The sequence below is a fragment of the Nicotiana tomentosiformis genome, chromosome 2, assembly GCF_000390325.3.
Source record: "Nicotiana tomentosiformis chromosome 2, ASM39032v3, whole genome shotgun sequence".
Lineage (NCBI taxonomy): Eukaryota > Viridiplantae > Streptophyta > Magnoliopsida > Solanales > Solanaceae > Nicotiana > Nicotiana tomentosiformis.
In genome coordinates, this window is record NC_090813.1 from 149,306,295 (window position 1) to 149,332,559 (window position 26,265).

Below are 26,265 nucleotides of genomic sequence, written 5' to 3' on the forward strand. Positions count from 1 at the left end.
ACACCAGTTGACCCAGTTCAGGAGCAGGTTCCAGTTGTGGATGAGCTTGTAGGGCCAGCTCAGGCACCACCTGTGCCCATTGTGATTACACCGCCTAACAGTTTGCACCGGCCTTGCTCAGTTGGTTTCGGCTCAAGCCACACCTGCCACTTTTCAGGCCGGGAAAGGTACTCATATCCGTGTTTCCCATACTCCAGATTAGGTAGTGTAGGGAATTCAAATATCGAGAGCATTACCAACCCAGCCGGCTGCAGCTGCTCAGGCCCCGGTAGTCCCCATTTTGGCAGACGATGAGTAGAGGAGACTTGAGAGATTTGGGAGGCTTCGGCCTCTATCATTTAGCGGTGCTGAGTCAGAGAATGCTCAGGGCTTTCTAGATAGGTGCGAGCGGATGCTTCAGACAGCGGGTATTCTGGAGACTAGTGGGGTCTCGTTCACTACTTTTCAGTTTTTTGGGGCTGCTTTTAGATGGTGGGAGGCCTATGAGAGGTGCAGGCCGGTCGGTGCAGCATCATTTACATGACATGAGTGCTCCGTTCTCTTCTTGGAGAAGTTCATAGCACAGTCTAGCAGAGAGGAGCTGCGCAGACAATTTGAGTAGCTTTATCAGGATGGCATGTTTGTGACGCAGTACAAGATGAGGTTTTCTGAGTTGGTTCATCACGCAGTTTGGCTAGTTCCCACTGATAGGGAGAGGATTCAGAGGTTTATCGATGGCCTCACATATCAGTTACGGTTTCTTATGACTAGGGAGAGGGTATCTAGTGCTACTTTTGATGAGGTTGTCGACATTGCTCGGTAGATAGAGATGGTCCGCAGTCATGAGCGGGGTGAGAGGGAGGCCAAAAGGCCTCGTGGACAAGGTGATTTCAGCGGTGTTCCTTCAGGGGGGCAGTTTTACCGTGACAAGGGTCGTCCTTACAGGCACGCTCAGACGGGTCATCCATTTCACCGTGGTGCATTATCCAGCCATAGTTCATATAGTTATCATCAGGGCCAGTTATCTCTCAGTGCCCTACCAGCTCAAATTTCATCCCATGCACCTTCAGTTCAGGGCTCATCAGCACCGGGTTCTTCTAGCGGGTATTTTGGTATTTGGGGCTCCCTCTAGTCCCCACCGCCATTCGCAGGGAGGGGTTGTTTCGAGTGTGGAGATATGGGTCATATCAAGAGGTATTTTCCCCGCCTTATGGGAGGTCCATCTCAGCAGAGGAGTCAACCTACGACTTCAGCACCCGTTACTTCACCACCCGCTCAGCCAGTTCGGGGTGGAGCTCACTCAGTTAGGGGTCGCCCGAGAGGGGGAGGCCGATCAGGTGGCAGTCAGGCCCAATTCTATGCTATTCCTTCCAGACCGGATATTGTTGCCTCAGATGCAGTGATCACAGTATTGTCTCAGTTTGCCACAGGGAGGCCTCTGTACAATTTGACACTAGTTCCACCTATTCATATGTATCACCATATTTCACTCATCATTTGGATATGCCCCCGTTAGTCCTTAGTCTCATCTGTTCATGTCTCTACGCCGGTGGGCGATACTATGATCATTGTGGACCGTGTATATCGATCGTGTGTAGTGACCATTGGGAGTATGGATACTAAAGTTGATCTCTTATTGCTTAGCATGGTTGATTTTTACGTGATCTTGGGAATGGATCAGTTGTCTCCATGTCATGTTGTTCTAGATTGTCACGCTAAGACTGTGACGTTGGCGATGCCGGGATTGCCGAGAATTGAGTGGAGAGGTTCTCTAGACTATGTTCCCAGTAGAGTGATTTTGTATTTGAAGGCCCAGCGGATGGTTAGGAAGGGTTGTTTATCTTATTTGGCCTTTGTGAGGGATGTTAGTGATGACACTCCTATTACTGATTCTATTCCGGTGGTGCGGGAATTTTCGGATTTGTTTCTTGCAGACTTGACGGGCATGCCGCCCGACAGGGATATTGATTTCGGTATTGACTTGGTGCCGGGCACTCAGCCCATTTCTATTCCACCATATCGCATGGAACCAACTGAGTTGAAGGAATTGGAGGAGAAGCTTTAGGAACTCCTTGATAAGGGGTTTATTCGGCCTAGTGTGTCACCTTGGGGTGCATCAGTGTTGTTTGTGAAGAAGAAGGATGGTACTATGAGAATGTGCATTGATTACAGGCAGTTGAATAAAGTTGCAATAAAGAGCAAGTATCCTTTGGCATGTATTGATGATCTATTTGACTAGCTTCAGGGAGCGTGGGTATTCTCCAAGATTAATTTGAGATATGGGTATCGCCAGTTGAAGATTCGGGACTCGGATATTCTAAAGACATCATTCAGGACCCGTTATGTTCATTATGAGTTCCTTGTGATGTCTTTTGGGCTGACCAATGCCCCAGCATCGTTCATGCATCTGATGAACATTGTGTTTCAACTTTATCTTGACTCGTTTGTTATTGTATTCATTAATGATATCCTGGTGTACTCTCATAGCTAGGAGGAGCATTCCCAGCATCTGCGGATTGTGTTGCAGCGGTTGAGGGAGGAGAAACTTTATGCCAAGTTCTCCAAGTGTGAGTTTTGGCTCAATTCAGTGGCATTCTTGGGGCACGTGGTGTCCAGTGAGGGTATTCAGGTGGATCCGAAGAAGATAGAGGCGGTTCAGAGTTGGCCCAGGCCGTTCAGGAGGGTAGAGTGATTGCTTATGCTTCGCGCCAGTTGAAGCCTCATGAGAAGAACTACCCTGTTCATGATTTGGAGTTAGCTGCCATTGTTCATGCATTGAATATTTGGAGGCATTATCTCTACGGTGTGTCTTGTGAGATGTTTACGGATCTTCGGAGTCTCCAGCACTTGTTCAAACAAAAGGATCTAAATTTGAGGTAGCAGAGATGGTTGGAGCTGCTAAAAGACTACGATATCACCATTCGGTATCATCTTTGGAAGGCCAATGTGGTGGCTGATGCCTTGAGTATAAAGGCAGTGAGTATGGGTAGTCTTGCATTCATTCCCGTTGGGGAGAGACCTCTTGCAATTGAGAAGGATGTAGTGGGGTTTGTAGCTTGGTGCCTTAACTGTCAGCAGGTGAAGTATGAGCATCAGAGACCAGGTGGATTGCTTCAGAGGTTAGAGATTCCCGAGTGGAAGTGAGAGCGGATCACCATGGATTTTGTAGTTGGACTCCCACGTACTTCGAGGAAGTTTGATGCTATTTGGGTGATTGTGGATCGGCTGACCAAGTCCGCGCACTTTATTCCAGTTAGTACTACTTATTCTTCGGGGCGGTTGGCTGGGATTTACATCCGGGAGATTGTTTGCCTTCACGGTGTACCAGTTTCTATCATTTCAGATAGAGGCACGCAGTTTACATCGCAGTTTTGGAGAGCCGTGCAGCAAAAGTTGGGCACCCAGGTTGAGTTGAGCACACTATTTCACCCTCAGACGGACGGACAGTCCGAGTGCACTATTCAGATATTGGAGGACATGCTACGTGCTTGTGTCATTGATTTCGGGGGTTCTTGGGCTCAGTTTCTACCACTCGCGGAGTTTGCCTACAAAACTCTACTAGACACGGCTCATAGACAACCCCTAGGACAGACTTGCTCTGATACCAAGTTTGTCACGACCCAACTGGAGGGTCATGACTAGCACCCGGGCCATACTTGCCGAGCACCAACATACATTTTATCTAACCTTCCTTATTATCTTTAAGGGCCGACAAGATCAATATAAATAGTAGACATGGATCATGAACATCCAACAATGAAAGATAATGTCATGAACATACATAACATGGGACGACAAGACTGTCAAGAAACTATATATAAGGTACGAGCTAACATGATGCCATGAAAGACTATACAACAAAAATCAGCCGACAAGGCATTCTAAACCATACATAAGTCGACACCTGTCTATGAGCCTCTAAAGGAACATAAGTGCTACAACATTGCCGGAACAGGGCCCCGACATACCCATAATGTCTATAACAAAAATGCATACCAAGACCACGGCAAGTCCGGAGAAGGGATCTCGCCAATAACCGCTGAACTGGACAGCCTACTGTGGTGGGGGAGCTACGTCTACCTGTCTATCAGGACCTGCAGCACGACATGCAGCGTCCACAAATAAAAAGGACGTCAGTACGAATAAAGTACTGAGTATGTGAGGCAAGAAAGCATAAGTAAGAACAGTAATGTAAACAGGGATAGAGAATATACAACCTGTGACATCTGGGTACCTCTGAGGGCTACTGACATGAAATACATGATACATACATATATATACATAAACTTTTAAAACATACGCCTTTGTGGGCATCACCATCATCATATCGTACCCGGCCATAATAGGCTCGGTAAAACGTACCCGGCCATCATAGGGCTCGGTAGAATCGTACCCGGCCACGTGGAGCTCGGTAAAACCCAACTGATCAGTGGTTGCACAATAGGTGCCGTACCCGGCCGACTATAGCGCGGCTCGGTAGAGTAAAATAGATACATATATATGATGCATGCTGGACTCATTGGAATCACATTTTGAACCTTTCGGAGTGACGTAAGGTCGGTATCCTTCGTACACGTTATTAGGATTAACTCTTCATCAAGAATCTTATAAGAATCAGGAACTACCAACAACATTGATAATATAAGAATAAGAGAAGTAACATCAATATCAATCGTTTCATAAGAAGGGCAGCAATGTAAGTACTGCTAGCTTCTAAGAGTAGAGTATCTTTGGGAGCTCGTTCATTACATTATGTACAATCGGAGTCGTGCAAAAGAATGAAGGGGATAGCCTCACATACCTTGTATATACTGCCCAACCTCAAGCTATGCAAATGTCATGACTCCTTAGTCTACAATAAGACGAATGACACTATCATTATCGTTTAAGCGTCGTAACTATTATGTATCGACCGCAACTTATTTTACGATGAAACGGACAGCACCTCCCCTATTTATATGACTTTCCACAAATCAATACAATCACCAAACAGCCCAAACAACATCATTAATAATCATATTGAGCCTCCAAAACAGTCCACCAACCAACAACATTACTACCAAGCCTTTCGATATATATTTCACAAGTTCTAGCTTCAACGACTTAGCTGCAACTTGGATAATCTTAAATATATATAGAGTAAGAGGTTCCTTACCTTTAAACAGAAAGAACAACTCCAATTTGACCTTAATTTTCCACGAAATATCCCTTCAATTCTGCCACAAGAACAAGGAAGCGAAACTAGCAATTAATTCGGGTTTTTCGGCACTAGAATTACTTTAGAAGACTTGAAATCACCTAGGGTTGATATTAAAAACTTGAAGGTGTATTTACAGAACATAAAACACTTAAAACAACCTCCCACACGAGCTGGAACAACACAAACATCAGCAACAACAAGAAGAACAAGAAACTTACTAGCGCCACGGGATTCCCGACATTTGATTTGTGTTGTTTGCCCTTTGTTTGGGTCTTGGATCATGAGAGAACCTTGAGAGACTGTTTTTAGGGTTATAAGGTCTGAATATACTGAAAAATAATGACTTAAAACGGGGTTGAGGTATCTTATATATGTCCATATGTCTTAAACCGCCTTTGTGGGCCCCATAGAGAGCAGCTTGGCGCACTCTCGCAAAAACGCAAATATCTCTCTATTCCGAGATCGTATCGACGAACGGTTTAATGCGTTGGAAACTAAACTCATAGATCTTCAATTTGATAGGTAGATCACCCCATAATTCCAAGCACATTGGGAGAAAAATGCAGTAACATGTGACTTAAAAATTAAGTAAAATTATAAACCTAAGTTGCGACAACTTTTATCGACTTTTGTTTCATAACTCGCTTGACTTCAAGACTTATGATGCGGATATTATATGATTCAAATACATTAAAACAAGACCTCTTGGGACAGTTAATCACCTCTAGTGTTACCCGAAAATACGGGTTACAACATCCTTGATTCGTTTAACTTCTAATATTTGTTAACCACTCTTATACACCCTTGTATCGTTTAAGACCAATAGGATTAACTTCTTATCATCTCAAAGATAATCTCTTCTTGGATTTACGTCGACTAACTTACGACGTGATCTAAGGTACGTGAATTTGGGTTGTAACACCCTCTCCCCCTTAGGAACATTCGTCCTCGAATGTAAGGGTTTATGGGGTGTCTAACTCATCGTGGATTCCGACGGAAATATCTGGCTGAGCTTCCCCTATAAAATGAACACTAGCCAAACTTGCAAGCAGTTAAACCCAACCTATGGCCTTATAAGACTATACAAAGCATTATGGATATGTATATTATCTGCATATCACCATTTGGTATTAAAAAAAAGTATTCACAAGCTATTGCTTACCTCATAGAGCCGTTCCACCTTATAATGCGTCCTTATTTCCCCCGGCATCCTCGTTATCTTCACTCTGGAATAGGTAAGGGTATTTAGACTTCATCTCCTCTTCTGCTTCCCATGTCATTTCTTCTATATTCTTGTTCCTCCATAATACTTTCACGGAAGCTACATCCTTTGTTCTCAGCTTGCGGACTTGTCGATCTAATATAGCCACTGGCACTTCATCATATGATAGATCCTTTGTAACTTGTACATCTTTGATAGGGACGACCCGAGAAGGGTCTCCAATACATTTCCTCAACATAGATACATGGAATACCGGGTGGACAAATTCCAATTCAGATGGCAATTCTAACTCGTAAGCAACCTGTCCAATTCGTCGAAGAATTTTGTACGGCCCAATATACCGCGGACTCAACTTACCCTTCTTCCCAAAACGCATAACACCCTTCATCGGCGAGATCTTCAGGAAAACCCAATCACCAACCTCAAATTCCAGATCACGACGTCGGACATCGGAATAAGACTTTTGCCTGCTTTGCGCCGTCCTCAGTCGCTCTTGTATCACTTTCACCTTCTCAATGGCTTGGTGAATCAAATCTTGCCCATATAATTCTGTCTCACCGACTTCGAACCATCCAACTGGTGATCTACATCTCCTCCCGTACAGTGCCTCATACGGGGCCATTTTAATATTAGAATGGTAGCTATTATTGTAGGCAAATTCTATAAGTGCCAGATGGTCATCCCAATTCCCCTTGAAATCTAAAACACATGCTCGTAGCATATCTTCAAGCGTCTGGATGGTACGTTCAGCCTGTCCGTCAGTCTGTGGATGGAATGCAGTGCTGAGATTTACTTGTGTACCTAAACCCTTCTGAAAAGACCTCCAAAAGTTAGCCGTAAATTGAGCTCCTCGGTCTGATATAATCGATACCGGCACACCATGAAGCCTAACAATCTCCTTGATATATAACTTCGCATAATCTTCAGCCGTGTAAGTTGTCTTAACTGGTAGAAAATGGGCAGATTTTGTAAGTCGATCAACTATCACCCAGATGGAGTCAAACTTATGATAAGAGCGAGGTAATCCAATAATGAAGTCCATATTAATCACCTCCCATTTCTAGGTCGGAATCTCTATATTCTGAATCAATCCACTGGGTTTCTGATGCTCGATCTTTACTTGTTGACAATTAGGACACTGGGCTACAAATTCTGCAATAGACTTCTTCATGTTATCCCACCAATACTGCTCCTTAACGCCATGATACATCTTTGTCGAGCCAGGATGGATAGAATATCGGGATTGGTGAATCTCAATCATAATCTTCTCTCGCAAACCTTCCACACTAGGTACCCATAATCGGCCCTGGTATCTCAGTGTCCCATCTCCTCCGATCTTGAAAGCTATAATCTTACACTGCTGAATTCCCTCTCTCAATCTTACTAAGGTAGGATCTTCATATTGCCGTGCTTTTACCTCGGCTACCAAAGATGATTCTGCTGTATTCTGTACAGTAACACCTCCGTCATCAGAGTCCAACAATCTGATTCTCATATTGGCTAGCTGGTGAAGCTCTTTGGTCAACCCTTGTCTACCTGCCTCAATATGTATTAAGCTTCCCATTGACTTACGGCTGAGAGCGTCTGCCACAACATTAGCTTTACCGGGATGGTACAATATCTCGACATCGTAGTCTTTCAGTAATTCAAGCCACCTACGCTGCCTCAAATTCAACTCCTTCTGCTTGAAGATGTATTGTAAACTCTTGTGATCTGTGTAGATGTCAACATGGACGCCGTATAAGTAGTGCCGCCATATCTTCAAAGCATATATTACTGCAGCCAATTCCAAATCATGAGTCGGGTAATTCTTTTCATGCTTCTTCAATTGTCTTGATGCATAAGCAATCACCTTCCAACGTTGCATCAATACACACCCCAAACCTATACCCGAGGCATCACAAAATACCATATAACCTTCTGTTCCTTCTGGGAGAGTGAGCACTGGCGCAGATGTCAATCGATTCTTTAGCTCCTAAAAACTATGTTCACAAGCATCAGACCACTGGAACTTGGTAGCTTTCTGTGTTAACTTAGTCAATGGTGCTGATATAGTGGAAAACCCTTCTACAAACTGCCTATAATATCCTTCTAGCCCCAGGAAGCTGCGGACTTCTAACGGTGTTGTAGGTCTCGGCCAATTCTTCACTGCATCGATCTTCTGAGTGTCGACACTAATACCCTCATCAGATATCACATGGCCAAGGAATGCTACTGAGTTCAGCCAGAATTCACATTTAGAGAGCTTAGCATATAACTTATGATCCTGAAGGGTCTGTAATACTATCCGCAAGTGGCCCGCATGTTCCGCCTCTGAACGAGAATACACCAGAATGTCATCAATGAATACGATCACGAACACATCAAGATAGGGCCTGAATACACTATTCATGAGATCCATAAAAGCTGCTGGGGCATTTGTTAGCCCGAACGACATCACCAAGAACTCAAAATGCCCATATCTTGTCCGGAAGGCCGTCTTTGGAATATCCTTCTCCTTAACCCTCACCTGATGATACCCTCAACGCAAGTCAATCTTGGAGAAATACTTGGCACCCTAGAGTTGGTCAAACAGGTCATCAATTCTTGGAAGTGGATACTTGTTCTTTATTGTAAACTTATTCAACTGTCGATAATCGATACACATCCTTAATGACCCATCTTTCTTCCGCACGAACAAGACTGGCGCACCCCAAGGTGAAGTGCTAGGCCTAATGAAACCCTTATCCAGCAAGTCCTTCAACTGTGCCTTCAACTCTCGCAACTCTGCCGGGGCCATCCTATATGGAGGGATAGAGATCAGTTGAGTGTCAGGCAATGCATCAATGCTAAACTCAATCTCCCTTTCAGGAGGAAGGCCTGGGAGTTCATCTGGAAAAACATCTGGAAATTCATTGACCACGGGGATTAATTGTAGAGTAGGCGGCTTCGCCTCCGCATCCCTAACGCGAACAAGATGATAAATGTAACCTTTTGAGATCATCTTCCTTGCCTTAAGATAGGAAATAAACCTACCTTTCGGCGTAGCAATGTTCCCCTTCCATTCAATGGCGGGTTCACAAGGAAACTGAAACCTAACCATCTTCGTACGACAGTCAACATTTGCATAGCATGAGGCCAACCAGTCCATTCCCATTATCACATCGAAATCAACCATTTCTAACTCAAATAAATTTGCCGAGGTTTGACGACTACAAATCATCACAGTGCAACCTTTATATACCCTTCTAGCAATCACAGAATCTCCTATCGGAGTGGATACCGCAAGTGGTTTACTTATCAATTCAGGTTCAATGCCAAACTTATTAGCCACAAAGGGTGTAACATATGATAAGGTAGATCCTGGATCAATTAGCGCATATACATCATAAGAAAACACAGACAATATACCTGTAACAACATCCGGAGATGACTCGAGATCTTGTCGACCTACTAGAGCATAGGTTCGATTTTGAGCACCACTCGAACTCGGCACTGAACCTCTACCTCTACCACGACCTGTCAACTGTTGAAAACCTTGTGCTGGAGGTCGAACTGATGAGGAAGAACCAGACACAGATCCAGTCGGTTGAGCCATACCACCACCTCCTCTATTAGGACAATCCCGCATCATATGGCCACGATGTCCGCAAGAATAGCACGCATCGGAACCTCGACTGCACAGTCCAAAGTGGGCCTTGCCGCACTGATCAAAACGAGGTGTTGGGGGTCTCGTCTGACTAGTATCTCTATGAAATTGTGAGCCTGATGCCCTCAAACTCTGACCTGAACCAGAATAGGTAAATCGATCATACCGAGGCCTCTGAAACTTTGGAGGAGCACTAGCTACAGGTGGCGCCGAACTCCTCGAAGATTGGGGCCTGATACTGCCTCTGAACTCATCAGAATACCCTACAAATCTCGCCCTCTTATGCTGGCCCCTATCCTGCTCCCTATCTGCCCTTTGCTGGCGCTTACGATCCTCTAGGGTCTGGGCATAAGCCTTAATACGGGAAATATCCATGCCCTCTACCAAGGAGGCTGTTGTGCACTCATTTATCAGATGTGGTCCCAACCCGTTCACGAACAGATGCACCCTATCACTCATCTCTGACACCATATGGGGAGCATACCTTGCTAAAGAATCAAACTGTATACTATACTCTCGTACACTCATATTACCCTGTCGAAGGTTCAAGAACTTATCAGCTCTAGCTCGTCGTATCTCAACTGGCAAGTAGTGACGAAGAAAGGCCTCAGAAAATTCCTTCCACACGGCTGGAGGAGCGTTCGGACCCCTAGATCTCTCCCAACTATCATACCAGAAAACCGCTAAATCCCGTAACCGATAAGAAGCCAACTCTACTGCCTCCGTATCACTAGCATGCATAACCCGCAATGTACGATGAATCTGATCAATAAATATTTGTGGGTCCTCCTTGGGGTCTGATCCGGTAAACACTGGAGGGTCTAGATTAATAAAATCACGAACTCTCGCACTAACCGGTTTATCAGCAGCACCGATATTCTGCCTCTGAGCCTGAGCAGCTACCAAACTAGTTAACAATTGCACCGCACTTCGCATATCGTGGTCTGTAGTGCTAGATGGAGGAACTGGATGTACTGGGTGCCTCCTAATATCCTCTGGAGGAGACGGAGAGGTATGAGACGGCATCTCACTCTGAGCCTCACTTTGGCCTGCTCTGGCTGGAGGCACCTGAATGTTACCCTCTCCCACAGCTGTATCAAGCCGTTTACTAATTGCTTGCTTCCTAGTCGAAGGCATCGCTGAAAGAAAACAAGGTGAATATTAGATATGAACACTTACTACTCAACTCTACGCACGATCTAGATTCAGGAAGAAGGTAACAACCCTAGATGTCACGTAGCCTCCTGATTATAAATGTGGCGCGCTACACATCCATAATCAAAACTCTACTAGACACGGCTCATAGACATCCCCTAGGACAGACTTGCTCTGATACCAAGTTTGTCACGACCCAACTGGAGGGTCATGACTAGCACCCGGGCCATACTTGCCGAGCACCAACGTACATTTTATCTAACCTTCCTTATTATCTTTAAGGGCCGACAAGATCAATATAAATAGTAGACATGGATCATGAACATCCAACAATGAAAGATAATGTCATGAACATACATAACATGGGACGACAAGACTGTCAAAAAACTATATATTAGGTACGGGCTAACATGATGCCATGAAAGACTATACAACAAAAATCAGCCGACAAGGCATTCTAAACCATACATAAGTCGACACCTGTCTATGAGCCTCTAAAGGAACATAAGTGCTACAACATTGCCGGAACAGGGCCCCGACATACCCATAATGTCTATAACAAAAATGCATACCAAGACCACGGCAAGTCCGGAGAAGGGATCTCGCCAATAACCGCTGAACTGGACAGCCTACTGTGGTGGGGGAGCTACGTCTACCTGTCTATCAGGACCTGCAGCACGACATGCAGCGTCCACAAATAAAAAGGACGTCAGTACGAATAAAGTACTGAGTATGTGAGGCAAGAAAGCATAAGTAAGAACAGTAATGTAAACAGGGATAGAGAATATACAACCTGTGACATCTGGGTACCTCTGAGGGCTACTGACATGAAATACATGATACATACATATATATACATAAACTTTTAAAACATACGCCTTTGTGGGCATCACCATCATCATATCGTACCCGGCCATAATAGGCTCGGTAAAACGTACCCGGCCATCATAGGGCTCGGTAGAATCGTACCCGGCCACGTGGAGCTCGGTAAAACCCAACTGATCAGTGGTTGCACAATAGGTGCCATACCCGGCCGACTATAGCGCGGCTCGGTAGAGTAAAATAGATACATATATATGATGCATGCTGGACTCATTGGAATCACATTTTGAACCTTTCGGAGTGACGTAAGGTCGGTATCCTTCGTACATGTTATTAGGATTAACTCTTCATCAAGAATCTTATAAGAATCAGGAACTACCAACAACATTGATAATATAAGAATAAGAGAAGTAACATCAATATCAATCGTTTCATAAGAAGGGCAGCAATGTAAGTACTGCTAGCTTCTAAGAGTAGAGTATCTTTGGGAGCTCGTTCATTACATTATGTACAATCGGAGTCGTGCAAAAGAATGAAGGGGATAGCCTCACATACCTTGTATATACTGCCCAACCTCAAGCTATGCAAATGTCACGACTCCTTAGTCTACAATAAGACAAATGACACTATCATTATCGTTTAAGCGTCGTAACTATTATGTATCGACCACAACCTATTTTACGATGAAACGGACAGTACCTCCCCTATTTATATGACTTCCCACAAGTCAATACAATCACCAAACAGCCCAAACAACATCATTAATAATCATATTGAGCCTCCAAAACAGTCCACCAACCAACAACATTACTACCAAGCCTTTCGATATATATTTCACAAGTTCTAGCTTCAACGACTTAGCTGCAACTTGGATAATCTTAAATATATATAGAGTAAGAGGTTCATTACCTTTAAACAGAAAGAACAACTCCAATTTGACCTTAATTTTCCACGAAATATCCCTTCAATTCTGCCACAAGAACAAGGAAGCGAAACTAGCAATTAATTCGGGTTTTTCGGCACTAGAATTACTTTAGAAGACTTGAAATCACCTAGGGTTGATATTAAAAACTTGAAGGTGTATTTACAGGACATAAAACACTTAAAACAACCTCCCACACGAGCTGGAACAACACAAAAATCAGCAACAACAAGAAGAACAAGAAACTTACTAGCGCCACGGGATTCCCGACATTTGATTTGTGTTGTTTGCCCTTTGTTTGGGTCTTGGATCATGAGAGAACCTTGAGAGACTGTTTTTAGGGTTATAAGGTCTGAATATACTGAAAAATAATGACTTAAAACGGGGTTGAGGTATCTTATATATGTCCATATGTCTTAAACCGCCTTTGTGGGCCCCATAGAGAGCAGCTTGGCGCACTCTCGCGAAAATGCAAATATCTCTCTATTCCGAGATTGTATCGACGAACGGTTTAATGCGTTGGAAACTAGACTCATAGATATTCAATTTGATAGGTAGAGCACCCCATAATTCCAAGCACGTTGGGAGAAAAATGCAGTAACATTTGACCTAAAGTTTAAGTAAAATTATAAACCTAAGTTGCAACAACTTTTATCGACTTTTGTTTCATAACTCGCTTGACTTCAAGACTTATGATGCGGATATTATATGATTCAAATACATTAAAACAAGACCTCTTGGGACAATTAATCACCTCTAGTGTTACCCGAAAATACGGGTTACAACATCCTTGATTCGTTTAACTTCAAATACTTGTTAACCACTCTTATACACCCTTGTATCGTTTAAGACCAATAGGATTAACTTCTTATCATCTCAAAGATAATCTCTTCTTGGATTTACGTCGACTAACTTTCGGCGTGATCTATGGTATGCAAATTTGGGTTGTAACACCCTCTCCCCCTTAGGAACATTCGTCCTCGAATGTAAGGGTTTATGGGGTGTCTAACTCATTGTGGATTCCGACGGAGATTTTCGGCTGAGTTTCCCCTATAAAATGGACACTAGCCAAACTTGCAAGCAGTTAAACCTAACCTATGGCCTTACAAGACTATACAAAGCATTATGGATTTGTACATTATCTGCATATTACCATTTTGTATTAAAAAAAAGAGTATTCACAAGCTATTGCTTACCTCATAGAGCCGTTTCACCTTATAATGCGTCCTTCTTTCCCCCGACATCCTCGTTATCTTCACTCTGGAATAGGTAAGGGTATTTAGACTTCATCTCCTCTTCTGCTTCCCATGTCATTTCTTCTATATTCTTGTTCCTCCATAATACTTTCACGGAAAGCTACATCCTTTGTTCTCAGCTTGCGGACTTGTCGATCTAATATAGCCACTGGCACTTCATCATATGATAGATCCTTTGTAACTTGTACATCTTTGATAGGGACGACCCGAGAAGGGTCTCCAATACATTTCCTTAACATAGATACATGGAATACCGGGTGGACAAATTCCAATTCAGATGGCAATTCTAACTCATAAGCAACCTGTCCAATTCGTCGAAGAATTTTGTATGGCCCAATATACCGCGGACTCAACTTACCCTTCTTCCCAAAACGCATAACACCCTTCATCGGCGAGATCTTCTGGAAAACCCAATCACCAACCTCAAATTCCAGATCATGACGTCGGACGTCGGAATAAGACTTTTGCCTGCTTTGTGCCGTCCTCAGTCGCTCTTGTATCATTTTCACCTTCTCAATGGCTTGGTGAATCAAATCTGGCCCATATAATTCTATCTCACCGACTTCAAACCATCCAACTGGTGATCTATATCTCCTCCCGTACAGTGCCTCATACGGGGCCATTTTAATACTGGAATGGTAGCTATTATTGTAGGAAAATTCTATAAGTGCCAGATGGTCATCCTAATTCCCCTTGAAATCTAGAACACATGCTCGTAGCATATCTTCAAGCGTCTGGATGGTACGTTCAGCCTGTCCGTCAGTCTGCGGATGGAATGCAGCTCTGAGATTTACTTGTGTGCCTAAACCCTTCTGAAAAGACCTCCAAAAGTTAGCCGTAAATTGAGCTCCTCGGTCTGATATAATAGATACCGGCACACCATGAAGCCTAACAATCTCCTTGATATACAATTTCGCATAATCTTCAGCCGTGTAAGTTGTCTTAACTGGCAGAAAATGGGCAGATTTTGTAAGTCGATCAATTATCACCCAGATGGAGTCAAACTTATGATAAGAGCGAGGTAATGCAATAATGAAGTCTATATTAATCACCTCCCATTTCCAGGTCGGAATCTCTATATTCTGAATCAATCCACTAGGTTTCTGATGCTCGATCTTTACTTGTTGACAATTAGGACACTGGGCTACAAATTCTGCAATAGACTTCTTCATGTTATCCCACCAATACTACTCCTTAACGTCATGATACATCTTTGTCGAGCCAGGATGGATAGAATATCGGGACTGGTGAATCTCAATCATAATCTTCTCTCGCAACCCTGCCACACTAGGTACACATAATCGGCCCTGGTATCTCAGTGTCCCATCTCCTCCGATCTTGAAAGCTGTAATCTTACACTGCTGAATTCCCTCTCTCAATCTTACTAAGGTAGGATCTTCATATTGCCGTGCTTTTACCTCGGCTACCAAAGATGATTCTGCTGTATTCTGTACAGTAACACCTCCGTCATCAGAGTCCAACAATCTGATTCTCATATTGGCCAGCTGGTGAAGCTCTTTGGTCAACCCTTGTCTACCTGCCTCAATATGTATTAAGCTTCCCATTGACTTACGGCTGAGAGCGTCTGCCACAACATTAGCTTTACCGGGATGGTACAATATCTCGACATCGTAGTCTTTCAGTAATTCAAGCCACCTACGCTGCCTCAAATTCAACTCCTTCTGCTTGAAGATGTATTGTAAACTCTTGTGATCTGTGTAGATGTCAACATGGACGCCGTACAAGTAGTGCCGCCATATCTTCAAAGCATATATTACTGCAGCCAATTCCAAATCATGAGTAGGGTAATTCTTTTCATGCTTCTTCAATTGTCTTGATGCATAAGCAATCACCTTCCCACGTTGCATCAATACACACCCCAAACCTATACCTGAGGCATCACAATATACCACATAACCTTCTGTTCCTTCTGGGAGAGTGAGCACTGGCGCAGATGTCAATCGATTCTTTAGCTCCTGAAAACTATGTTCACAAGCATCAGACCACTGGAACTTGGTAGCTTTCTGTGTTAACTTAGTCAATGGTGCTGATATAGTGGAAAACCCTTCTACAAACCGCCTATAGTATCCTGCTAGCCCCAGGAAGCTACGGACTTCTGACGGTGTTGTAGGTCTCGGCCAATTCTTCACTGCATCGATCTTCTGAGTATCGACACTAATACCCTCATCAGATATCACATGGCCAAGGAATGCTACTGAGTTCAGCCAGAATTCACATTTAGAGAGCTTAGCATATAACTTATGATGCTGAAGTGTCTGTAATACTATCCGCAAGTGGCCCGCATGTTCCGCCTCTGAACGAGAATACACCAGAATGTCATCAATGAATACGATCACGAACACATCAAGATAGGGCCTGAATACACTATTCATGAGATCCATAAAAGCTGCTGGGGCATTTGTTAGCCCGAACGACATCACCAAGAACTCAAAGTGCCCATATCTTGTCCGGAAGGCCGTCTTTGGAATATCCTTCTCCTTAACCCTCACCTGATGATACCCTGAACGCAAGTCAATCTTGGAGAAATACTTGGCACCCTGGAGTTGGTCAAACAGGTCATCAATTCTTGGAAGTGGATACTTGTTCTTTATTGTAAACTTATTCAACTGTCGATAATCGATACACATCCTTAACGACCCATCTTTCTTCCGCACGAACAAGACTGGCGCACCCCAAGGTGAAGTGCTAGGCCTAATGAAACCCTTATCCAGCAAGTCCTTCAACTGTGCCTTCAACTCTCGCAACTCTGCCGGGGCCATCCTATATGGAGGGATAGAGATCGGTTGAGTGTCAGGCAATGCATCAATGCTAAACTCAATCTCCCTTTCAGGAGGAAGGCCTAGGAGTTCATCTGGAAAACCATCTGGAAATTCATTGACCACGGGGATTAATTGTAGAGTAGGCGGCTTCGCCTCCGCATCCCTAACACGAACAACATGATAAATGTAACCTTTTGAGGTCATCTTCCTTGCCTTAAGATAGGAAATAAACCTACCTTTCGGCGTAGCAATGTTCCCCTTCCATTCAATGGCGGGTTCACAAGGAAACTGAAACTTAACCATCTTCGTACGACAATCAACATTTGCATAGCATGAGGCCAACCAGTCCATTCCCATTATCACATCGAAATCAACCATTTCTAACTCAAATAAATTTGTCGAGGTTTGACGACTACAAATCATCACAGTGCAACCTTTATATACCCTTCTAGCAATCACAGAATCTCCTATCGGAGTGGATACCGCAAGTGGTTTACTTATCAATTCAGGTTCAATGCCAAACTTATTAGCCACAAAGGGTGTAACATATGATAAGGTAGATCCTGGATCAATTAGCGCACATACATCATAAGAAAACACAGACAATATACCTGTAACAACATCCGGAGATGACTCGAGATCTTGTCGACCTACTAGAGCATAGGTTCGATTTTGAGCACCACTCAAACTCGGCACTGAACCTCTACCTCTACCACGACCTGTCGACTATTGAAAACCTTGTGCTGGAGGTCGAACTGATGAGGAAGAACCAGACACAGATCTAGTCGGTTGAGCCATACTACCACCTCCTCTATTAGGACAATCCCGCATCATATGGCCACGCTGTCCGCAAGAATAGCACGCATCAGAACCTCGACGACACAGTCCAAAGTGGGCCTTGCCGCACTGATCACAACGAGGTGTTGGGGGTCTCGTCTGACTAGTATCTCTATGAAATTGTGAGCCTGATGCCCTCAAACTCTGACCTGAACCAGAATAGGTAAATCGATCATACCGAGGCCTCTAAAACTTTGGAGGAGCACTAGCTACAGGTGGTGCCGAACTCCTCGAAGATTGGGGCCTGATACTGCATCTGAACTTATCAGAATACCCTACAAATCTCGCCCTCTAATGCTGGCCCCTATCCTGCTCCCTATCTGCCCTTTGCTGGCGCTTACGATCCTCTAGGGTCTGGGCATAAGCCTGAATATGGGAAACATCCATGCCCTCTACCAAGGAGGCTGTTGTGCACTCATTTATCAGATGTGGTCCCAACCCATTCACGAACAGATGCACCCTATCACTCATCTCAGCCACTATATGGGGAGCATACCTTGCTAAAGAATCAAACTGTATACTATACTCTCGGACACTCATATTACCCTGTCGAAGGTTCAAGAACTTATCAGCTCTAGCTCGTCGTATCTCAACTGGCAAGTAGTGACGAAGAAAGGCCTCAGAAAATTCCTTCCACACGGCTGGAGGAGCGTTCGGACCCCTAGATCTCTCCCAACTATCATACCAGAAAACCGCTAAATCCCGTAACCGATAAGAAGCCAACTCTACTGCCTTCGTATCACTAGCATGCATAACCCGCAATGTACGATGAATCTGATCAATAAATGTTTGTGGGTCCTCCTTGGGGTCTGATCCGGTAAACACTGGAGGGTCTAGATTAATAAAATCACGAACTCTCGCACTAACCGGTTTATCAGCAGCACCTGTATTCTGCCTCTGAGCCTGAGCAACTACCAAGCTAGTTAACAATTGCACCGCACTGCGCATATCGTGGTCTGTAGTGCTAGACGAAGGAACTGGATGTATTGGGTGCCTCCTAATATCCTCTGGAGGAGACGTAGAGGTATGAGACGGCATCTCACTCTGAGCCTCACTTTGGCTTGCTCTGGCTGGAGGCACCTTAATGTTACCCTCTCCCACAGCTGTATCAAGCCGTTTACTAATTGCTTGCTTCCTAGTCGAAGGCATCGCTGAAAGAAAACAAGGTAAATATTAGATATGAATACTTACTACTCAACTCTACGCACGATCTAGATTCAGGAAGAAGGTAACAACCCTAGATGTCACGTAGCCTCCTGATTATAAATGTGGTGCGCTACACATCCATAATCAAAACTCTACTAGACACGGCTCATAGACATCCCCTAAGACAGACTTGCTCTGATACCAAGTTTGTCACGACCCAACTGGAGGGTCATGACTAGCACCCGGGCCATACTTGCCGAGCACCAACGTACATTTTATCTAACCTTCCTTTTTATCTTTAAGGGTCGACAAGATCAATATAAATAATAGACATGGATCATGAACATCCAACAATGAAAGATAATGTCATGACCATACATAACATGGGACGACAAGACTGTCAAGAAACTATATATAAGGTACGAGCTAACATGATGACATGAAAGACTATACAACAAAAATCAGCCGACAAGGCATTCTAAACCATACATAAGTCGACACCTGTCTATGAGCCTCTAAAGGAACATAAGTGCTACAACATTGCCGGAACAGGGCCCCGACATACCCATAATGTCTATAACAAAAATGCATACCAAGACCACGGCAAGTCCGGAGAAGGGATCTCGCCAATAACCGCTGAACTGGACAGCCTACTGTGGTGGGGGAGCTACGTCTACCTGTCTATCAGGACCTGCAGCACGACATGCAGCGTCCACAAATAAAAAGGACGTCAGTACGAATAAAGTACTGAGTATGTGAGGCAAGAAAGCATAAGTAAGAACAGTAATGTAAACAGGGATAGAGAATATACAACCTGTGACATCTGGGTACCTCTGAGGGCTACTGACATGAAATACATGATACATACATATATATACATAAACTTTTAAAACATACGCCTTTGTGGGCATCACCATCATCATATCGTACCCGGCCATAATAGGCTCGGTAAAACGTACCCGACCATCATAGGGCTCGGTAGAATCGTACCCGGCCACGTGGAGCTCGGTAAAACCCAACTGATCAGTGGTTGCACAATAGGTGCCGTACCCGGCCGACTATAGCGCGGCTCGGTAGAGTAAAATAGATACATATATATGATGCATGCTGGACTCATTGGAATCACATTTTGAACCTTTCGGAGTGACGTAAGGTCGGTATCCTTCGTACATGTTATTAGGATTAACTCTTCATCAAGAATCTTATAAGAATCAGGAACTACCAACAACATTGATAATATAAGAATAAGAGAAGTAACATCAATATCAATCGTTTCATAAGAAGGGCAGCAATGTAAGTACTGCTAGCTTCTAAGAGTAGAGTATCTTTGGGAGCTCGTTCATTACATTATGTACAATCGGAGTCGTGCAAAAGAATGAAGGGGATAGCCTCACATACCTTGTATATACTGCCCAACCTCAAGCTATGCAAATGTCACGACTCCTTAGTCTACAATAAGACAAATGACACTATCATTATCGTTTAAGCGTCGTAACTATTATGTATCGACCACAACCTATTTTACGATGAAACGGACAGCACCTCCCCTATTTATATGACTTCCCACAAGTCAATACAATCACCAAACAGCCCAAACAACATCATTAATAATCATATTGAGCCTCCAAAACAGTCCACCAACCAACAACATTACTACCAAGCCTTTCGATATATATTTCACAAGTTCTAGCTTCAACGACTTAGCTGCAACTTGGATAATCCTAAATATATATAGAGTAAGAGGTTCCTTACCTTTGAACAGAAAGAAAAACTCCAATTTGACCTTAATTTTCCACGAAATATCCCTTCAATTCTGCCACAAGAACAAGGAAGCGAAACTAGCAATTAATTCGGGTTTTTCGGCACTAGAATTACTTTAGAAGACTTGAAATAACCTAGGGTTGATATTAAAAACTTGAAGGTGTATTTACAGGACATAAAACACTTAAAAAAAACCTCCCACACGAGCTGGAACAACACAAAAATCAGCAACAACAAGAAGAACAAGAAACTTACTAGCGCCACGGGATTCCCGACATTTGATTTGTGTTGTTTGCCATTTGTTTGGGTCTTGGATCATGAGAGAACCTTGAGAGACTGTTTTTAGGGTTATAAGGTCTGAATATACTGAAAAATAATGACTTAAAACGGGGTTGAGGTATCTTATATATGTCCATATGTCTTAAACCGCCTTTGTGGGCCCCATAGAGAGCAGCTTGGCGCACTCTTGCGAAAACGCGAATATCTCTCTATTCCGAGATCGTATCGACGAACGGTTTAATGCGTTGGAAACTAGACTCATAGATCTTCAATTTGATAGGTAGATCACCCCATAATTCAAGCACATTGGGAGAAAAATGCAGTAACATTTGAATTAAAGTTTAAGTAAAATTATAAACCTAAGTTGCAACAACTTTTATCGACTTTTGTTTCATAACTCGCTTGACTTCAAGACTTATGATGCGGATATTATATGATTCAAATACATTTAAACAAGACCTCTTGGGACAATTAATCACCTCTAGTGGTACCCGAAAATACGGGTTACAACATCCTTGATTCGTTTAACTTCAAATACTTGTTAACCACTCTTATACACCCTTGTATCGTTTAAGACCAATAGGATTAAATTTTTATCATCTCAAAGATAATCTCTTCTTGGATTTACGTCGACTAACTTACGGTGTGATCTATGGTATGCGAATTTGGGTTGTAACATGCACGCAAGTAAATACACATAATACGAAGCTTCTCAAGACCTTATGCCGCCAAACGGGACTTAAATTCTCAAAACGACTGGCCGGATCGTTACACCCTCCCCCTTTTAAACAAACGTTCGTCCTCGAACGTGCTAAGAATCGCCTCGAAGCTGTCAAATCACTGAATGTACACATCCAACATACACCCGCGGGTGACCCCACGTCACCCCAATCCACATATGCCTGACGACACCATCTCAACTGTAATTTATCCCTTCTACCAACATCAATAAGCCTTAGTGTCAACATTTCCACCATCCGCTCGTCTTTAAAAGACCCGATTCTAAATCCACACCCGGTATGAGTCTCAACTAGATGTAACCACTTATGCCTACACCCATAGAGTACAACCACACAACATGACACATCACCCAGAGGCCCATAATAACAGTTCTGATCACAATAGATGCCCGTAATGAAATCCAGCACTGACAATTAGCCTCATATTCGTTAGAACCCTATTTTAAACTTCCATAAACCTGACAATGATGCAAGAAACATGAAGACCTCATAAATATATGCCCGGATCAACAAGTCACAACTAACGCCTCCGAGCACAAACCCCGCAAGTTAAAACTCAGGAAGCATAGAACGAAAATAACTGAACATGTAAGGAGAAACACATAAGAGAAATATCAAACAAGCCCAACAGGCACAACTCTCTATCAGTACCATCCTACAAACCAATTTAAAAGGAAAATTTAGGTATATGAACAAATCACAAGGATCTCATCCTGATATAACTTCAACCATGGCACGCGTCCCGGCTCAAACATATCAAATCACATGGAATCCCGAGGGTCTCACCCTCAACTCTGAATCACAAATCGAATACACATCATACCAATTGAAACCTTCCACTAACTCAATTCTGCCAATAAAATCACAACACTTACTGAACTCTCACCCCGATAGAGCATCAAAGTTACAAATCTTAACCAAATTACTCAGGAATTACATCAAAACCAACCATAATGGATAACAGGAATTCACTTCTAGCCTCGTAACTCTCAATAATGAATAGAAACAATGATAGACACGGGCTACTACTCATAGAATCTCCCAACAGGGGTAAACACATAAGCAGAATACTAATCATGAAACTCACATGAACCAATTAATTCCAATTAAAGCAGGTATAAGTGAGACTAGTAATTAATAAAAATTAATCAATACAAAAAAACTTTATACTCAGTGAATACAAGGACCTAAGAACCCTAAAAGGCTAACTTTCAACAAATAAGTCCTAGCATGTACTCGTCACCTTGCGTACACGGACTTCACATAATACAATTAGCATAGAAGACTCACATCCTAAGGGGTAGTTCCCCCACACAAGGTTAGGCAAGATACTTACCTTGAACCAAGCTCAATCAATCGATAACAATGCCTTTTACACGAATATCCAACCCCGAATCATCTGGTAACTGAACTCGACCACGCACGCAAGTCAATACATATAATACGAAGCTGCTCAAGATCTTATGCCACCGAACAGGACTTAAATTCTCAAAATGATCGATCGGGTTGTTACACTAAGTTTTAATAAAAATGGGATTTACCCACTAAAATGGTTATGGAATTGTGAGTTTATTTGAGTTCGTGAGGTTATGGGTAACAATTATCTTCAAAAATTTCCGGAATCCGAACACCTGGGCCCGAGGTGAATTTTTAAGAATCTTCTTATTTGGGTTGGGTAATTACTCTAATAACTAAATTATTAACTTTTGAGCGTATATTGATTAGTTTATATAACATTTGGCAAGCTTCAGATTGTTCGGAACCAAGTTGGGACCTTAGAGTGAATTTGTGGCCGGAAAGTGAGCTTTGAGACGAGGTAAGTCTCTTGCCTAACCTTCTAAGAGAGAATTTACCCCATAGGTGATTTAAATTGCTATTTGATTCTAATTGTGGGGGCTACGTATGCACGAGGTGACGAGAGTCCGTGCATAGCTACTAATTATGCTTAAGTCCGAGTAGTTTAGGACCCAAATCATGAAATACTTGTAATGTTTGCACCTTACTTGTTCATTTAAGTGCCTAAATTATAATGAAGCTTGGTAAAGGATTTGTAGAGACCGAATTTCACTTACATGAGTTTTGGCGGGATACTTGACCGTTAACAGAAATTGTGTTTCTTTGTGTATTAGCTTTATAATAGCTTTTAAATCAGATGTTCATAATGTACCCTCTCTACTTGTGGAGCAGGCCGAACGCCTCAGCAGTATAATAGATGCATCAATGGTTCGTGCCTCTCGACCCTCGGCAGTGTACACATTATTATGGATCGACCTCGGCATAAATCATATGTTTTAATACTTGAAGCCTGAACACACTTGATATTCTTTTACATGAAGTGAGAGATTATAATTTATTTATTTGTTCGGAATTTATTTGGAATTAGTATATGCTAATAGAAGACTCTTGGAATTTACTATTTGTTAAAGTATTATTTAATCATTATTGTTATTGTGTTAATATTATTATTCACATACTCTATGTCTATTTAGCATTTCTGTATTTTATTGCTAGCCCATAGTAAGTGTTGATGTCGACCCTTCGTCACTACTTCGAGGTTAAACTGGATACTTACTAGGTACATGTTGTTTATGTACTCACGCAACACTTCTGCACTAATCGTGCAGTATCTGAGGAAGGTGCATCTGGCAGTCATACTGGCATGCACCCCTGATACCTCGAGGCCTAGTGGTGAACTGCTCTTCTGAGTCTGTTTGGCAGCACCTGAATTCTCTATTTTGCATTACTTTCGGTCTACTCTATTTCAGAGAATAGTTTAGTGGTTTTTTTATATATTCTACTAGTAGCTCATACACTTGTGACACCAGGACTTGGAATTATTCTAGTACACATTTGATGGCTTTTGAGTAGTTATTTCACCACACTTGTTCTCATATTTGCTTACACTTTATTTTATTAAATTTTTCACCTCTTACTTACTTAATAAATAAAAATCAACTATTTTGAAATCGTTAAAAAGAATAAATACATGGCTAGTTCACCGTTGGCTTTTCTAGCGGCGACGTTGGGTGCCATCACGGCCTATAGGTGAAATTAGGTCGTGACAATATGGTATCAGAACACTAGGTTCATGTGGGTCTCACATGTTATAAGCAGGCCTAGTAGAGTCTTGTGGATTGGTGCGGAGACGTCCGTACTAATCTTCGAGAGGCTATATGGTGTTAAGAAAACTACTCTTTCTTCATCTCCTATCGTGAAGTTGATGTTGTGCTAAGTATCTTTCTCTTATTGTCACATATTGTGAGAACACACGCGGCAGATGTACCCGATCATGGAGGAGCTGCTCCCCCTATATCTAGAGGCCGAGGTACGACTCCAACTCATGGTAGAGGACGAGGACGTCCCAAAGTTTCCCCAGTTGTGCCACTAGTGGATCCAGTAGAGGATCCCGTTATTGAGGAGCAAGGCGAGGTGCACGCATCAGAGCTAGCCCTAGTGGATTTCATGTCCGCACCGGGATTCTAGGAGGTCATGGGTCGTATGCTGCGATTCATGGATTCTATGACTCAGGCTGGTTTATTTCCAGTGGACCCAGCCACATCTCAGGTGGGAGGGGGAGCACAGACCCCTACCGCTCAGGCTCTAGGGCATGTAACTGACGTATATCATACCCCGAGCGCACTACCCGTGGGCGGAGCTCAGCCAGTTGCAGCAGCTATACTTGAGCCTGGACTAGCTGCGGCCAGCGAGCCGCAAAAGCTATTGTACAAATGGACCAAGCTACATCCTCCTATCTTTGGAGGTGAGCGACATGAGGACCCTCGGGACTTTATTGATCGGTGCAGGGACATACTGCACAACATGAGGATATTGGAATCCCATGGGATGGACTTTACCACCTTTCAGCTGGAGAGCAAGGCCCATAAATGGTGGCAGTCTTATCTTCTCGGCAAACCAACAGGTTCTCCTCCCATGACTTGGGATCAGTTCACACGCCTCTTCCTGTACAGATATATTCCACCCTCTCAGGGGGAAGAGTTGTGATTTCAATTCGAACAGCTTCAGCAAGGCCAGATGTCGGTGACTGACTATGAGGCGAGATTTTCTGAGTTTTCTTGCCATGCTCTTATGATACTTCCTACCAATGTAGAGAGAGTGCAGAGGTTTGTTGCTAGTTTGCGCTCTGGTATTCATGCCACTTTGGCCCGAGAGGTTGATATGGGGACTTCGTATGAGCTAGTTGTGGAGGTAACAAGAAGGATCGACGGTGTTCATCAGCGAAGCCAAGAGCAGGCAATGAGGGATAAGCAGTTTCAATATTCTGGAGAGTTTAGTAGTGCCCCGAATGGAGGCAGAGCTTAGTTTGTGAGGGGTCAGTCTATCAGGCCCACATATCCAGCACCACCGCCTCCTCTGGGTGTTCCAGTGCGGCCTTATTTTGGTGCCATTCCAGAGAGCTCCTACTGTCCCCCAGCTATTCAGGGTTCCTCCAGTAGTCCACCATACCGAGGGGTTGTTTCAGTGCGGGGATCTTGCTCATGTGAGGAGGTTATGCCCCATGCTTCAGGGCAAGGCAGTGC